General features: G+C 26.4%; 1 protein-coding gene across 1 annotated transcript in view; it reads left to right on the top strand.

Moving 5' to 3' along the window:
* The first annotated feature begins 8,088 nt into the window (after positions 1-8,088).
* The window catches only part of LOC132919541 (superoxide dismutase [Cu-Zn]-like), a 76,321-nt gene continuing 68,655 nt past the window's right edge, over positions 8,089-15,754 (top strand). The window contains exon 1 of the mRNA XM_060981222.1: positions 8,089-8,249. The gene's annotated coding sequence lies outside the window, so the exon portion shown is untranslated. The remainder of the gene's footprint in view (positions 8,250-15,754) is intronic.

Consider the following 15,754-nt stretch of genomic DNA (forward strand, 5'->3'; position numbering starts at 1 on the left):
CTTCTATTAAAATTCGAGGAATAAATATAAGATAATTAACTATTTTTGTTCAAAGCATATTATTAGGTATTAAGTAAAATTGAAGTATGAAGAGGTGTATCGGAAAATAAAAGAAAAGATATCGATATGAAAAACAATTAGAGAGATGAGATAAATATGGATAGGACACTTCTTAAGGAACAACGCATGGATTACATCTATAATTGAAGGGAACAGGAAGGCCAAAACAATCTTATACGAAGAAAATCATGTTGGATTTAGATAAAGGATCTTACGGAGATTTGTAAATTGTTGCTATGAATAGGTAGGAGTGATAGAAACTTTTTTCATTTTTAAACCAATCTACAGATTGAAAAAAAAATTATTTATCATAATTTATTCGATGGCCAAATAAAAATTAAATAATTTTTAAATTGTTCGTGTAATTGTTAGAATGATTTTATTTAGCTTACAGTCAACAAGTGTCTTACCAAAAAAATATCGTTATCCAAATATTATGTATGGCTTAATTTAAAGTTATATAGCGTGGTCAAATGTTCAAATAATGCAATCTAAGCTTATCAAGGTTTATAAAATATTATATTATGTTGTTGAAATAATACACTTTGAGTACATATGTATAATATTTACTATGTGGTTGATGATGCTATGCACCTATATAATTTAGTGTCCTTCTTTCTTTCAGATAATATAATATGTATACCACCTATCGATCAACAGCTGTCCGAATATCTGACCGTATATTGTTATTGTCTATTTTTATTTGTTTTTAGATACCAAGACATATAATTGAATTTATTTATACGGTCGATTTTTCAAATAGGTTTTTTTTTAAGCCATGAAATTCAGGAAAAAATATTATTTTTTATGTTCACTATCCAATACCGTAGCTTATAATTGTTTGGTTCCATTTCCTATCCGGAAAAACGACTATACTTAAATAATTCATTGATTAATATATTAATTATATATTATGTGTAGTGTGTACAGGTATACAGTATACTACTATACAGTGTTCTTATACAATTGTGAATTCATAAATCCCCATTAGATTATGTTGACTTAATGGATAACATAGATCCGTAGATATTAACTAATTTCAATAAAAGAAATAAAGTTACGTTTTGTAATAATTAAAATCATAGCCTATAAGACTATAAGTCTATAAATAATATATAACATACAATAATAATTAATTATAATAATTTTTATACAGACATTAAAAAGTGTTATGCATAAAATAATACAGCAATATGATATATTATTTTTAATATAATACATGTAAATATAGTGATTTGTAATTTGTAGTATGACTATTTACATATTATGTCAAAAATTTTCGGGGTAAATGTTATAATCAAAATAACGTTGAACTTAAAGTATACCTAAAACACAAAAGATGAAATAACTATATATAATTACAAAAAAATAATGTTAAAGAAAAATATTATTTTATTCTTTATTTTATTAAATTCTTTTGTTGACGATTTGTTTTTAAACTATTGTGACTTCTGTAAATGATATATTTTATTAATCATATTTGCTTTTACTGCTTATACAACAGAATAATATTAATTGCTTGGTTTTTTATATCATTGTATATTATACTATATTACTGTAGACGGCAGCGAGGACTGCAGATATTACACTTTGTCGTTATTAATACATTTTCCATTTTTTCGTTGGACAATTCCAGTCGCTGGTTTCCGATGAAAAACGACGAGTCGTTAAAAACGAAATGAGATGGAAGGATTTTGTGTCCATACTTCGATTTGATTGAAAACACACGCGTGCTAAACCAGGAAGGGCTATTTTGCATAAACACGATCGCAATCTGTTATTGTGTCGGAGTAGAAAAAAACGTATACACGTTTCCCGTGTTTAGGGTCGAATAAAGGGTTTTTTGTTTTTCAAATGAAATGACCCAGCAAGTTCGTCTGTATATAGGAGCGAAAAAAATACAAGCTTGGCACAAGTTGAATTTTGTGGTTTTTTCTTTCTTTATTGTTAAAAAAAATAAACGTTTTAAGATGTATACATAAAAAAAAAATATATCATATTAAACAGTAGAACTTTCAAAACAAACACATTTAAATAACACTTATATATATTAGATTAGACGAGTGTAAGTATTTTTCTTGTTATGTTATTATTTGTTTTGTGTGTATTGAATTAATCTTAGTTGTTCTTATGATACATTGCAGGTTGTCGAAGATAACCATAAAGTATCAAGAAATTATGTTGTTTAAGATAATTAACCAACATTTAAATATTATGAAAATACAATTTAAGACATTAGACTTAGACCATCTTTAATAAGATTTAAATAAAACTTATAACTCAGCAGAGTTTAATTTTGCTATTAATAAGACTTAAATATATTTCTGAAAAACTGTTCGATTTAGTTTTTAAAACAATTTATTTGTATATGATAATATAGCCAATATAGGTATACTTAATTTGTATTGCTTATCTATAGAATGCTTTAAAATAAATAGGTTTGTATTTTTATGAAATGATTTATAATTATATTTTATTTAAATTTAATTAATATACTACATTGTTTCATAACTTGACAAAATATATAAACACTATTTTTTTTTCACTTTTTTGTTTAATTATTATTTAATACATTGTGTACAACTTAAAATAAATTAGTAAAATAAGTATATATTAGCAGTAATTTTATATTAATACTGGATTAGTCTATATAATTAACGAGGCGTACTTGCAAATGGAACCATACAGTCCCTGGGGTCTACCGTTAATTTAGCAAGTTTAATAAATATTTGTTTCGGATTCAGAGCGGAGCTATGGGGAGCTATTTTAGTTTTGAACAACAATGCAATAGTGTTTCGGTAAACACTTTTTAAGATAGTAAAAACTAAAAAGTTATAATTAACGACTATATAGAAATAATTTTTTTAATTTCTCAGTAGTATTTGAACTCTAAAATATGAAAATGAGGTAATATTTTAAATGAGTGATGCTAGTTATATAGTAATAATACTAGTAATCAGTAATACGCTGATGAAGTGTAGAAATAATTTTTATTTATTCTTTTACTCTACAAGCTAACTTAAACTTAATTATTTATTGAATATCAATAATTTGATAACGTAGGTATTATTATTGTTTCCATATTTATATTCATGATTTTCATAAAATTATTAAGACTTTTACAAAATAATATATATAGATCAAATCTAATAGATTCAAGTTTCGACTAAGATATCTTAAACAGGGTAGCATAAATAATTTAAAATTTTAAAATAGGTACACTCTCACCCATTTTTACTATTACGCGTGTTATAAAAAATAATGCTTTACATAAATAATCTTTTGAACTTCAATTTCTAGCCAAATCTCAAGTCTAAAGTTTGCGTTCGCCAAAACCCTCTTATACATAATCAGAAATGACGACCTGTTTTATTGGAAAATGTTAGTTTGGTGTACAATAAGGATTGTGGTAGACGGCCGACTTATAAATAAATCATGAATTATACTGAAGAGAGGAGAGGTATAAAAAATGGGTCAGCAAAATACCCCTGGGCTAAGAAAATAATGAAATACACGCGGGTTTCGTTGGATTGGCATTAAGTTTAGTTTCTCTCTCTCTCTTTCTCTCCCTATTTTGTTATATAATGGCCCTCTATAATTTATACGAACGATTCATCTCCATAAGAGTGAATTTCCGAGTTAGGTTTTCTTATCCTTCAATATCTGTAAGAGCAAATAACATCCAAATACATTTTTTATATATATATATATATATATATATATATCCAACGCAAATTCACTGATTTTTGGATTTACGAAAACTCCCGATGACAATATAGCTTGCATTTATCAAAATTTCATATTATTTATGTTCAATACATTTTAACGTTTTCGTTATAATTAAAGTTAGACGTTAGGAAATTTAGTGTAATCGATAACGCTATATAGATTAAAGTTGTGTGTATAGTATACACATTATTTGATTATATTAGTTATGATTTGATTTATTATGATGATTTTATTACATACCTACTAGTATATTTATTAAATAATTAATTTTGATGAGTAATTAATATAATGCATTGTATATTTTTATTTACATTTATACAATATTGTTAAACAGTATTTAAACATTGAGTCAACATTTATGAAATATGAAATAGATTAACAGATAAAAACAGACTCTATATTATAGAAATATTTTATAATAAAATTGTAGTTTGTAAAAATTGAAGATTTATTGGTTTACTACAATGCTTAAAATATTTTGACTCGAAATTTGGCTAGAAATATTGGAAGTTGGATTAAACTGTTATAAACGAACTTTGAATTCGAAGTCATTTTAGACGTATATATTTTGTTGGTGTTGTGGGAATTGAATGTTTTCGAAAACCAACATTACAGCATAGCACGTATTTGAGGTTTGGAATGTTCGAAGTATATATGAAAGACCAAGGAAAAACAAATTGAAACGAATTTAGTTGGATAACGGGAGCAGACGACATTGTTCTCTTGGGTGTTTGAAATTTAAGTGAAAATAACATACCTACCATTCTATTCTCTAAAAATCAATGGTCGGTTTTAACTTATACAGAATGAAATGTAAAAATCAGTAATCCTGTTTTAAAAAAGGAAAAAAAATACTTAAAAGAGGATATAAAATATGTGAAACAAAATAATATCAATGGTATCAAAAATGACATTTTAAGTGTTTCACAAATAAAAAATTGACATTTTTATTCAAATATTCAATTTTTACCGTATTCCGAATAACTTCCAAGTTAAAAAATATAAATATTATTCTACTAATAATATGACATAAAAAGATACAAGATTAATTTTTTTACATACCTTATTGTTAAAATAGTAGAAATATCGAAATCGTTAAAAGTGAAATATCCTTACATATGGATACTACAGTTTGAAACGTAATACAGGTATATGTTATAGTCGAATTATGTAACAAAAATCAACAAAAATTAATCGCGATTTACGAATCTTAAATTTTTTGTAACTAATTATGTATATAGTCGTAATAATATTTAACATAGAAACAGTGGTAGTTATTGTTTATATGAAATACATATATTTTAATCAGTGATCAAACTCGTATTATGGAGAAGCGGGGTAATTGTAGTTTGTATATATATCCAATGCCTGTAGGTAGTCATAAATTTGGGTACTTTCATAATATCGTATGCGCTACATTGAAATTAAATGGGTGATTAAGGGGCAGACGACGTGTCGCAAATCACCGGTTTGGATGGCCAACGATGGTGTCATTACAGAGGTTAGTATGCCTAGTAGCTAAAGACGTTTGTTAAATACCGCGTCTGTCGGAACTACTGCCGTAACAGGTGTGGATTTCTCGTCACAGTAGTCCCGATGTAATTATTTCCTCGTTTATGGTTTATTATACTTTATTCGAGTTTTTTCGAATTATTTTTTTTACATTTTTCTATCAGATTCAATAAGAAAAAAACGTATACCTACATTTTACGTATCACAGTATTTCACCTAAAACACACGTTCCAGATACACTTTGGCGAACAAATTTAGACGCGCGCTGCAATGTTTATATGCATCACTCAGAATCGGGTTAACCTCAGGAGGTTAAGGAACAGGTTCCATACCATGTGTCCATGTGCACTACAAATGTCAAATATACAGTAGGTATCTATTGTAATGTATGGTATCAGCCATCAGGTGGGTGTGTGAAGATGTACGACGAAAAAATGGGTAAACAGTTAGTGTGTGTGTAATTGTATACGATACTCGTGTTCAAGTGCAACCGAGTCGGAGTCCCTCACGGATAGTAAGTCATACTATGTACTTCGTGTATTTCATATTCTATTAACTACATATCTATTTATTTATAAATATTTATAATCTATTAATTATATATTTAATTATTAATACAATAATCAATAATACTACCTACTTTATAATTTAGGTTTTACAACCTCGGTGCATTGCATTCCGAATATCTGAAGTACTTTAGGTATAAAAATATATTATTTAATATATTATTTTTACATTATTTAATTTAGTTAACGTTTTAAGAGTTAACCACTTGAATTCCACGTTAATATAGTAAGTACGAATTACAAAACGTGAATATCTTTTTAAAGTAACACGTTATTGGTATATATCATAAATCATAATCTTAAAAAAGAAACTAGTAAGTTTGAATAAAATTCATTTTTAACAACATATATTTTAGTAGGCTATTGTACTATAATTGTCCTTCGGGGAAGTTGGTTTATTTTGGTTAAGCAATTTTGGATTCTGAATATTTTTTTTTGCATCAATACCAACAATTGGCTCTAGATAATTGTGATACAATTTATAATATAAATATATAATGAATGAATGTTATCATTTAAAATTATAGAATTTAATTTGATAATGATTAAATTAAGTTTTTTTGTAAATAAAAAGATTACTTGTAATATATTTTAAACTGAACGTTTATATACCTACTTATAAGTTATTATTAAACATGTTAATTGTTGACATTCAATAATAAGTGAAGTTGTAATTAAATAATAATATAATCTAATCAATTAATATTATGGTGACTTCATTTTAGTCGAATAATTGAAATGTGTATCCATATTTAAAAATATATCTTATTGTTATTAATTGCTTTACATACAAAGGTAAAATATATGAAAAAAAATGGTTTAAAATAAATTTTATTTTATATTTTTAAAAATGTAACCATTTGAAACTATAATTAAAATATGTATGTAAATTCGATCGAATTTAAGAGATCTGCATATTATGAAGTACAACTAATATATTCTATTATAACAATAGTTTTAAATTGTATATATTCTTACATTCTTAACATTAAAAATAAATTCTTTGCTAAGATGGCTGATAAGGCAGCAAACCTCGCAATCGAATAATCTTCTATCTAATAATCACTAACTTATGACATCAAATTATCTATCAAAGATAAAATATACGCGTTGTGACAGGCAAAATTATCGGGACTTAATTTCTTCCGTTAATAAACTTAAAACAATTAAGAAAAATATAAAAATAACGACTTTTATTTCTTCGCCACCTCAACAGAAGATAGGAAGTTGTCATAACAAGAATTAGAATAGGATTCACTCACTCTTTTCTCATCAGAAAAAATCTTCAACTCATATGCAATAAATGTCAAACTGACCTTTCCGTTCAACACATAATTCAAGATTTAATGAAACAGACATAGAAACCAATCTTTCTTACCACCGAGCATGATGGAAGAATAGCTTTTAACGAAGATAAAGACAACGTTATAAAAATTATCAAATTCTTAACTAAAACCCATCTTATAAATAATTTTTATTATAAATCTTATACCCTAAAATTTATTAAGAACTACCATAAACTTTTTTCTTTCCTTTTTCTTTATTTATTTATATCTTAAATTTTTAGTTTCCAGGCAAATGACCTGTGATGTTGAAGCCTTTATTTAATAATAATAGTAATAACAATTCTTTGTTATTTTCCGATAATAAAATCTTTATATTAAGTTAAACAGTGTTTATAGAATAATCATAATAATATTAGCTTTATGTAGACCAACGTTTAATAATAATAATAATAATATAGTGCGTTACATGACTACAATTGACAAGTATTTGTGAGTATTCAACAAAAAAAATTTCCATAATAATCAATTATACTATTATACTCGTATACTATTTCTACTATATGTATACTAAAAATTAGATTATATGTAACTATATAAGATGAAATTGATTGTTAGTAAAAACTATCTTGTTTAACTAATAACTATAAATGCCTTTTCAACTCTTTTACTAAATTTTTTTTAATGTTGTAAAAAAGTTGATAATATCAGACTTCATTATTAAATCGTACAATGAAAATCAATATATTTTATATTTTAATTGTATAGAAAATAATTTTGATTTTTTAAATAGTAATAAGTAATTTTAATTATTCGTATAAACACTATAAACTAAGAGAAATACTGTTAATTAGTTATTCCGATATGCAACATCGAGTTACGAGTATTATGTAAACATCGGTCGATTGTTGGTTGCTATAGTTGCCACTATCGATACAAGCGCACGCAGTGTTTTTAGAATTCTGACCGACAACACATGGCCAGTAGACAGTAGTATTCGTTTTGACGCGGTCGTATATACATTCGTGCACTCCGTCCATTCTTTAAAAATACTCGTACTTCTTCGTATCCGGAGTTCCAGAATTTTCAAATAGAAAAGGTAAATAAATAAATATTCTATTAGAACAACTCTTCAATAATAATAATTTAAATAATTTAAAACTAACATCATAATAATCAAATAAATAAAATAATTTTGTATACTACCTATAAATTAAAAAAAATTTGCTTATTTTATTTTATCTTAAATATATTAAAAAAAAAAAAAAAAATACTTTATTAGTTAGTAACAAATAAATATTGAGTTTTATAGGACTATTATAATATATAGAATATATTATATAAAAATTTCTTTAAAAAAAAATCCCTAAGTACTTATTAAAATTGTTTGGTTTCAATATTTAATCCATTTCATATTCTTTTTTATTTTAAATTTTTAACGGCGTAAAGCAATAAAGGATTAATTTTACAAAGTGTATTTTATTGTTTTTTTTTATCTGAAATCACCTTTGCATTAAAAATGCGTAAATCTTCAACTTAAGCTATTTTTGTTGTTGTATCTGTAGGAATGTTTTATATTTTTATTTTAAATGAAAAAGCTTGAAAAATTAATTCAAAATTAATATGTTGTTTTTACAGCAATTAAGCGATGTAGAAAATAAGTCATAACTCAATAATAACTATTTTTTTTATAAACATTTAAAAGTTTAAATACTAATAACATTTGTCCAAATCACAAAAATGTGTAAATTATTCATATACTGTTTAATAAGCAAAATAATTTATACGTGTTTAAGTTGAAATGTTGAAAATTTGCAAATTACATTGTATTTAAAAATTAATAATATTTTAAATTTTAATAGTTTCAACTTTTAAAATAAATTTAAATAATGACAAGGTACATTGCGAAAACATCAAAAATGCTTTATATTTTGTAGATATTAGAAATTAAAATTTGGATAAAAATAGATGTTTAAACGAAAAAAAAAACGATTTTAATTGTTTTTTATGGTTAAAAAAATATATTAACTGTAGAGACTTGAAACTTTTCGTATATTATAATTTTCTATATTGAAATTTTTAAATTATTTAGACTATTTTTAAGCTATATTATATGACATACCCTTATTTACTGATTGTTACATTTTACGTAATACTGACATTTAAGTTAATCATAGTAATACATGATAGTATGATACACTTAATATTATAAAAGTTAGCGCAACATACTGTAAATACCTACTACTACCTAATAATAATATAAATAAATTATAAAATATTCTCAATATAAAGGCACGCGATCTCCACTAAACATCGTTTTTCTTATGCAATGGTTCATCATTAAATTCAAATTTAACATAATATTATCCATTACAGTGACCCACTTAAAACACACGGAACCTAATATTATACAGCTGAGTGACTTATCCTATTTTCTTTTAAAAATATATTTAACCAATTTCGGTTAACTTCGATATCCTATTTATATTTTGGAAATATAACGCAGTATTTTCATTTTTCTTTTTGTATCCTGTACACAAGCCAGTACGAGATCTCCAAGTTGCTATATAAAACTCTTCCAATGTCGTAGTTCTGTTACAGTAATTCCCATTGTACGATAGTAACGGTTATTATTGTCCTTTGCTACTGCATTTTAACCGTTTCTCAAGCAGGATGTCACTGTATGGGTATATATCTCATCTGATATCTACAGGGGATAGAATGATAAGGTAGAAAAGTGTTATTATATCAATTAAAATCTCATTTTGGTTCTTCAAATGCATTCATTTATATATAAATAGTAGGTAGTAGAAACATAGAAATATATTATTTTCTTCAAAGCAGTTTATTTTATTTTTATTATATTTTGTCTAAACTATATTTTTTTTCTCCAAATTATCCAGGCCGCATGAACCGTACTAAGTAAATTTACTAATTTTAATCCGTAAATGATACAAATCCATAAGGATTAAAAATTAAAGTTATTTTTTATTTTAAGGTACATGTGAATATTAGTTTATATTTATAATTCAAGCATAATTATATCTATGTTTATTATAGTATTTAAATTTATTAAAATGATTTATTATTTTATACATTTGATTTTAATACATTACCTATATTTTATATCGTTATAGAAGAAAATTAATAAAAATTATTAATTTAATAGACATTGAATAAAACTTCAACGTACGCAAATATCATGAAATTAAATAATTTTGTTTAATAAACTAGAATATTATAAAGTACCTACAATATTAAACTTAACAATTATTTTTATATAACCTTACTAGTTAGTTTTGGCTTTGTTCATGTAGGTTTTTGAAAACTGTAATATAAGATACTTATTTTATCATAAAATTTTAAATAATACTAAACAAAACGAATATTCTAATATTTATAAAAACATTGAGATTTACTCTTGTGAAAACAAAAACTTATTGTAGTTTATTTAATGCATATGCCTTATTTATTTATGTAAAATCATTTGGAATGTAAAAGAAAATATTTAGGTTTGCGGTAACTAGAAAATACAAACAAGTACTTTAAACAATTTTTGTCGTTTTTTACTCGAGTAAACTTTAGAAAGACAATAAAAAACTCTACCAAATCAGTGCAGCAGAGCAAAATATCTAGTTTCCTTTGTCAAACTGTAGTTACAGGCTGCCGAACATGATACGTTGTAGTTTCTAGGTAAAAAATCCTAAATAATACAAGTTTAATGACCCTCATTTTATATGGCACCACTATGCATTGTAACTTGCGAATTTGAGTTTCGATTTTGTATCCGTTATATAAACATTCGTGTACGTATAGGGTTTCGGTCGTCCTTTTCTTGTTATTTTCATAATTTACAGTCACCGGTTTCATAAAAACTGCCTATTCAAAATCATTAGTCTTCGTACGTGTCAATTGTCACACCAGGATTTGGATGCAATACTTGTTCTGCATACGTAATTATTCACCGAAAATCAATGTTTCAATATCATTTCCCGCGGTGATAGGTACACCATTATTATACCTACCGGAACCGATGTGGCGATGGTGAAGGTGTCTCCCAGCCGTGATGATTGTGTATAATATAATAACTAAATACAAATGGGTATTATATTTCGTGACATACGCTCTTCCTAGCTGTAACTCTTTCTGTTGTCTTACATATTGCATTCGATATTTTGATAACTATAAAACAATGCGAGGACAATACGTCATACAGTTTGATAAATAAAATAGTCGCAAGATGGACGTTCTCCGTATAATTATTTTAGTTGTCACAATTCTCTCGACGATAAGTCTTGACGGGTATGTAGTCGTCGGGTTTGACTTTGACGGAATAGTTAGAAGACTAGAAGACTTTATGTTTAATAAATCATTTCAAGTAGATATAAAATATAAGTGCTCATAAAACTTGTATAAGTTTACTAAATAAATATAATAAAAATAGTTCGTAACGACACTACACGGGGACCAGTAAACATAATAATATTCAATAATATCCGTGTGAAAAATAATAATTTAATAATTTAAAATTTATATTAATTAAAAACTATTAATTATGTCCTCCCGTTTAAGTTTTTTTACATAATTATTAATTATTGGTTATAATGCCATTAAACTGTGGAAAGCGCGTTTTATCACCAACCTCCCCGGTATTTATAGATGCAGTATGGCGGGTCATCAGTTTCAGTCGTGTTAACCGATATCGTTGTACAAACAATACTTTTTCTATACGAGTACTCTAGGTTATATATATGTAGATCTTTACCGGAAGACCATAATATTATAAAACGTTATTCGTTCTGGCCTATATTATGATGTATAGGTAGTGTAAACCGGTGTCGCTGTATTTTTAATGTATACGCTATTTGCTCCATACGGTTTTAAACTTGTAATCGATACGCGTGTACCTATATATTGTTATATTCTGCCCTCGAACGTATTTTGGAAAATAATCGGGTCAACAATAACAATATGCGACTTCGCGTGTGTGCTACAGTGAAAACAAATTTGCCGAATCCCCGATATCGAGTAGGACCGATTGGAAATCCTGCCAATAACAGGTGTGCTCACGCAGTCACTTTATTTTATAATAATATGTCAAACGTGTGCTGTTATTGTGTGTGGGCTAGGCGTTCTGCGACGTGTACACTGTACAATATTATACCTGCAGTACACCCATACCCGAGTAATGATGTTTAAGCAACGCCTGCACACTATAACAACAGGCTACGGGGTGGGTTTTAATGTGTTTTTGTGTATACCGATACATAATAGTCTGTGTGGTAATTTAGTACAAAAATATATATAATGTCGTTATACAGGTCGCGTCATTGTGGATCTTCGGGACACGACGACCAATAACCATACAATGTACACACCACCGACTTCCATTAACAAGCTATCTATACAGCCCAATGCCCATCCCATCCGTTTATCACTACCGTTGTCCTGCTATGTATTTTGCTTATTCGTCTACACCGAGATACGCTAAGAAAAATATCAAAACGTATCTAAAAAATATATTTAAAAACAAACAAACTTCACTGACTCGAGCATACATATTTCTTGCATACTATGCTAAGTACACCTGACACATTAGAACGTTAACTCTAACAACAGTCCGGTATACTTGGGCTATTTTTATAAATTATAAATTTTGATGAATTGATATTAATTACCAAAATTTAAAGTCACCATAGCTCTCTGTATTTCACCTAAAAGCCCGGCGAAAAAAAGTTCTGCGAAAAAAGTCCAAGGATAAAGGTTCATTAAAAATCTAATATTTAATTTTATAATTGCGTTATACGCAGTTACTATTATTCTTTAAGTTAATATTTAACTTGTTTTTTATTTTGTTTTAATACAAAAAAGTCATAAACACAGTCATACAATAAAGTCTAAAATAATAATACAAATTTATATGAGTATCTTTTATACAATTAAAACAATTTAAATGTAATGTATTTATGTATATATAAACATACATAACATCTACAAAACATCTATACTATAACATAAAACAATAAACTACAATAATATAGAACACATTATAGTAAAGTTATAATAAAAAATAAATATAATACATTCATTACAAAGGAAAATTTCAATATACCACAAGATTTATATGAGGTTTATTCTTCGCGGCTAATTCGAATACATAATTTTCCGATTTAAAAGTATTAATATATTATACATATCTATTAACCTATTTATGGTTCTATTTTCAATACTGATAAAGTTATCTATTATGATCCTTACTTAATAAAATTACTTACAACTTAATAATTTTATAATAATTTTAAATTAGATTACTTATTCGTGGATTTTCATTAATAAATATTTGTTCCATTAGCCTTTTCTTACTAGTCTTTTTTTATCAGATTTATTCTCATAGGACTTTTGTTTAGGGATTCATATCCCTAATATCCTCTAAATGCATTATCATGAATTTATTAGCCTTAGTACTAAAGTTAAATATCTTAGAAAGAAATCGTTTAAATTTTGATTTTGATACCTCAAAATTTTCAGAAAAATTATTTGTCAAATAATTTACGATTGAAAAAGAGAAGAGAGTATAAAAATAGAAGTTTTTATCTCAGAGAATACTCCTTATAAGTAGTAAAAAAAAATTTAAGATTTTGAAAGTATGTCCTTTAAAAATAATGGAATAAGTATACACATACTTGACGAATCACCGTATATATAGTAAAACCCGTCGTAATATGTATAGTTGAATTGCAGAAAAAATTATAATAGAAATTTTAATTATTTTAAAATTTATACCATAGAGAAGCGGTATGTAACAAAAATGTATAGGTTAAATTTTCGCGGCTATATCTAGTGAAAGACTTACAAGGTAATTGAAAACAATTGCCCGTGGCAGTTAATATAAATAATCGTGTACCTTGAAAAGTTTAAACCGTTGATTTTGTTCTAATTTCGTGACGATCCGGTCGTCCTTACGATGAAAACAAAAGGTCAATATTAGTTTTGCCATACATTTTTAAATCAAGTTCACAATTCGTATTATATAACGACTGCATATTGACGTTAACGCCGTCATCGGATAATTATATGTATCTAATTAATAAAACTCCCATATACTTTTATATTAGGTATTTACTTATTTTTGTCTATCGGCCAATATAATAACAGATGTAGATTAATCGACCATAAAAAAATTCAACACTTTGATGTATTTTTAAATAAACTTTTATTCTTAGTAAATATCAAACCATAAACAATATTTTGTAAGTAAAGGTTCCCGATAAATTTACTCTTTGAATAGCTTGAGAAAATTAATACCCATTGACTATCCGTGTATTTGATGTAATTGACTATAAATCACGTGCGGTTTATTTAGACTATCGTTCTCCTACTTGTCGGAAATGTGAATAGGGACGGTAAATCGAAAATAAGAAAGTTCCGATGACTGTAATTACTATAATCTGTTATCAAACCGATTATATGTTGTTGTAGTTTCGTTAGATATATTACAAACCGTAATTGGACATTAAAATTAAGATTGAAGTATTTAGCGTTTGTTATTGTACGTAATATAGAACTAGTAAGGTTTTTTTAAGCATAAGTAGCATAGGCACTTCAGTTAGACTCCAAGGTTATATTATATTGTAGGTTATAGTTTTATGTTGGATTTACCGGGATAATATATTGAATAAATACTATATTTATGTATACTTATAATGGTTTTGGTATACAAATATTAAATTTACTGTGGGAAATAAAGTGGATGCAGTCGTCGATGTCTAATATGACCTTAAATTATAGTCACCCATTTAACATAATTTCAATGTATCAAATTATAAGAAATATGGATAATATATTGTATAATAATTTAAAATGTATACTTCTTAAACTTAAAATATAATAGAAGAAGTTTTTTTAAATAAAAATCGTTAGTTACATTTTACAAGCAATTTTCATTATAGTCTTCTTTTATTCCCGGATATTGTAATCGCTAGGTTTCCGTAAAAATCCATTTGTATTGCTTTGCTGTCTAAATAATCGGTTTAAATTGGTATTTTTATATAATAGGTATACGAATATAACAGATGTATATATACGTGATATGGAGCTCTTGAAAACGCGATTAACACTCAATGAACGCTTTTCCTTACTACTTTATATATCAAATCGGAAAAAAATAGTTTCTGCACTCTATGCAAGTTTAAATAAAACTCACTATGTGTTTGATACATTATATGTTACACGCATGCGTTGTAAACTCAAAAGTGTTGGTGGTTACTTATAATAACGAGAATGACAATATGTACGTATATTGTTCAATACATTATGTAAATCGTAGACAGGAAATCCACATCATTCATCCTCATTTCTCGCGATCGCGATGAGCCGGTGAATGGTTCGTATATAATATTACGAGGTATAGGTAGGATTAACACTTACGTGTAGTTGGTATCCCCACTTTGTCCGATCGGTTTAGTATTCGGTGTCATATTTTTGCAACAAATATTTGACAAAAACGTTATTATTATTACCATGTTAAATATTCGTATGCTTATTTAAATACGTATTGCGGTGGTAACTGTTAAATAAAGTCTATTCAAACCAAGTCAAGTGCAA

This window comes from Rhopalosiphum padi, chromosome 2 (assembly GCF_020882245.1).
Source record: "Rhopalosiphum padi isolate XX-2018 chromosome 2, ASM2088224v1, whole genome shotgun sequence".
Taxonomy (NCBI): Eukaryota; Metazoa; Arthropoda; class Insecta; order Hemiptera; family Aphididae; genus Rhopalosiphum; species Rhopalosiphum padi.